The 3,625-nt window shown below is 42.5% G+C and overlaps 1 long non-coding RNA gene across 1 annotated transcript; it reads right to left on the bottom strand.

Annotated features, from left to right (window-relative positions):
• Positions 1-1,897: 1,897 nt before the first annotated feature.
• Positions 1,898-3,089, bottom strand: LOC148121906 (uncharacterized). The gene is made up of 2 exons (XR_015738003.1): positions 2,977-3,089; positions 1,898-2,491 (listed from the first exon to the last, which is right to left on the bottom strand). It is a non-coding gene; the product is annotated as an uncharacterized LOC148121906 (long non-coding RNA).
• Between the last annotated feature and the right edge of the window lie 536 nt (positions 3,090-3,625).

Raw genomic sequence — 3,625 nt, 5'->3', positions numbered from 1 at the left:
TGGGGCGTGCTAATTATTCGGCACTTTGGCTCACCTCCTCTACCCACAGAAAACCTTAGGTTGAGACTAGAAGGACCTGCGCTAGCCGGAAGAAGTAGGCAAAACAGCAGGGTTGCAATAGCAACAGCATCTGCAACATCTGGGAAATCGCATCCCAGACTGTCACCCTAGTCAAATACAATCCCAGCTGAACTCCACCCTGGGAAGAGCCCATTCATTGTAAGAGAGGTTCTCACCTCATCACATTAACCGGGAGTTACTTGACACTAACCTGCATGTCTGCAGCCAAAAACTGCAAGGCATTCTCTTAACAGATGGGAGGCTTCTCCCTACCCCAGCAAACCTGAAAACACTATCCAGGCAGTCTCCCACTCTGTCAACAGAGAGCAGCCAGCGGGCCTCCCCACAATGTGGGGATTTTGACACAACACCCAGAGCTTATAAATATGCTACTCACACAGAGTGTTCTCCCACTTAGTCTAGATATTATTTTTTTAGTTCTTGGGAAAATCAAAGAGACTTTCAATGAGTTCGGGAAAGAGCATTCTCCAGGTAGAGAAAACTCCCATCCTTCTAAATGATTAACCACCTTCTGAATGACCTAGAAGATGAAATAGGCAGGGAGCGCCTCAGATGGGCATGTGGTAGCAAGCTGAGACAAGGCAGAAATGGAAAGAAAGATTAAAAGAAAGAGTTCATAAAGTCCCTAAGTGTGGAAACCTGAAGGAAGAAAAGAGCATTGAGATTCACCTTTGTTCTCCTCCAAGCTCTTGGCTGACCTTGGGGGGTGGGGGAGGTGCGAAAGTAACATAGAGAGAGGAGAGGAAGGACTCAAGACTTGGACTCCTCTTCATGAGCAACTGCCCATGTCTCTGCTCTGCACAGGGGTGGCTGTAGCCACAGCAACACAGACTGGAGACTCAGCGAGCTTAGAATTTCAAAGAGTAACTCAAGGACAAACATAGCCATCACCAAGGGCCACAGCAGCCCTGCCCCAGCTGACCCAGGGACTGAGCTTTGGAGAGGCAGGGCAGAGTCTGACTGAAATGGGGAAACAGTGAGTCCAGGGTCATGGAGAAGCAATTGAGCAAGCTTTCGACTCAAAGTATTTGGGGGGAGTTTTACACTCTTAAATATTTCCAAATTAAGTTTTAACATAGCCAAAGGTCATGAAAGTAAACGCATTTCTATGCAAGAAAAAGCAACCTGTTTTCTTTGTGTTCTACACATTGCAATAATGAGATAGTCGCTCTAGAAGCCCAGGTGCAATCCCTCCAGAGGCAATTTTGTTGTTTCTTTCTTGGTTATTTGATGATCTGTGCCTTTACCCTGGCAAGTCTCAATTTCATTATAACGTGAGATACATCTACCTTTTCAATACCTGTGGGTTGTTGCCCAAGTCACAGTAAAGACTGTCATAAACGAGGAAGAGTATGTGAGCTGGAGATGCAAGTAAAACTGTGATTACTAACATTGCTGTTGTCCCTTTGAATGTTTGATTTTTTTGACTTATATAGCATGGTTTTTATTTATTGGTATACCTTTGGATATCATAAAGTAATTTGCATAAATAATATAGTACTTATAGTATATATCATATACTGTTCATAAACTTCATTCACAATATATTCTCTGGGTAATGACTACTGTTACCAATATCACCCTTACCATCACCACTATTACCATTATAATCACCACCATCACAATTATCATTACCATCATAATTACAATCATCATCATCACCATCAGTTACCCATTACCACTATCACTATTATAATCACCATCATCACAATTATCCTGACCATCACAATTATCACTATCATCATAATTACAATCATCACCATCACCATTGCCATCAAAGTTAGCATCACTTTCATAGACAGCAGCAACACCATAATATTATTACCAAATGAGGTTCATTTATTATATGTAACATGTATATGTGCCTCTGTAAATGCATGTAGCTGTGTCAAAGGCTAGAACAAGGTATCATATTCCTTGGGACTAGAGTGACAGGCAGTTATGAGCTACCTGACATGGGTGTTGAGAAATGAACTCTGGTCCTTTAGAAGAGCAGTAAGCACTCTTAAATGGTGTGTCATCTCTGCAGTTTCCAGTTCATTTCAAATTATAAATGACTCCACATTAAAAAGAGTTCTCTTCTGTGGTCCATGGGCATTTGACTGTTGTGTTTTCTTTCTGAGTCTTTAAACCAACAATCAACATCAACAACAACATAGCAATGCTTTTCCTGATGCCCTGAGAGGCTCTTCTCCAAAAGGTGAGTCACGAATGAATCCAAGATTGCTTTTAAGTGGATCCTAGCTCTTGTGTGCAATCCTTGCTTTGCCATTTCATTTTTGTTGACAGCTTTCGCCTGGTTGTTTTCTCACCAAGCCTTGGGAGGTGTGCTTCTTAAAGTTTTCTCAAAAGAGCAGGTATAGAGCAGATTTTCCATAAGCCAAGAGCTGGGCAGAGGCAGTTTATCTATCTGAAAAGGAATGAGGTGCACCGAGTCATGGTCCAAAGAGTCATAGCACCACAGAACCAGAGCACTGGGAAAGCCTGGAACAATCGGGCTAGAGCTTTCCTCCTGAAGATAGGGAATCGGAGCACAGGAAAATGTGGTGTGTGTGGTAATGAGTATCAGGGACAGGAACCCTTATCTGCTTAACTCTCAGCACCGTGGCCTTCCCACTTCTCTCTTCCGGAGTTAGATGGCACCTCTGGAGACAGCTGGGGGTGGAGGAAAGGCAGTGTGTATAGTAAAAGAAGCCAGGAACATCTGGAGGTGAGCTGGGGTAAAGATAAGACAAACATGAACACAAGCCCCAGAGCCATAGAGAGGCGGGGACAACACGGGCCAGAGAGGGAGCAAGCATAATCAAGATGTGATCAAACCAATGGGTTCTGATACCCATCAGGAACATCTAAATAACCCATCAATTACTCAGAAGACAACCTCATGGAACTTACCGGTTCCTCTGTGTCCAAAATATTCGGTCTGGACCTGGGGTGACCAGGGTTGAACGCTGGGCCTACATTCTCAAACACAGCAGGGTTGGCTCAGATTTCAAGTGTCATTTTGATGGTGGATGCCTCAGCCTCAACATTCTAAATGGTTGGATTCAATCAAAGGATAGGTCCAGACTAGAAACCATAGCATAGAAACAAATATTCCCAAAATGTTGAATCTTTTTAAAATTGGGGAAAAATGTAAAACTTTTCTCAAACTCTAATAACTGATAGGGGCTGGGGGTTATTAAGAAAAACAAAAGAAGCCGGTTTTAAATAGGAAAAAAAGCAAAAAACAAAAATAACTGTTTCTTTAGTTTGTCCCGTGACTTAGGTTCACTTTTAAAAATGATTCATGGGTGTTTGGTGTGAATGCATGAAGACCTGAGTTTGGATTCCTAGCACCCATATATATTGTCTCTGTAATGGGGGAGGCAAGCAGGTGTATCCCTGAAATTCACTAGCCAACTAATCTAGCCAATCAGTAAACTAGCCAGGTTCAGTGTCAGACTCCATCTCAAGTAAATACATACATGTATACATACACATATACATACTTGTATACATACATACATACATACATGCCCAAAGTGGACAGTGATAGGGAAGA

The sequence above is a fragment of the Myodes glareolus genome, chromosome 6, assembly GCF_982192425.1.
Source record: "Myodes glareolus chromosome 6, mMyoGla1.1, whole genome shotgun sequence".
Classification (NCBI taxonomy): Eukaryota; Metazoa; Chordata; class Mammalia; order Rodentia; family Cricetidae; genus Myodes; species Myodes glareolus.
Note: the sequence above shows the minus strand (reverse complement) of the source record. Positions and strands in the feature narration are given on the sequence as shown.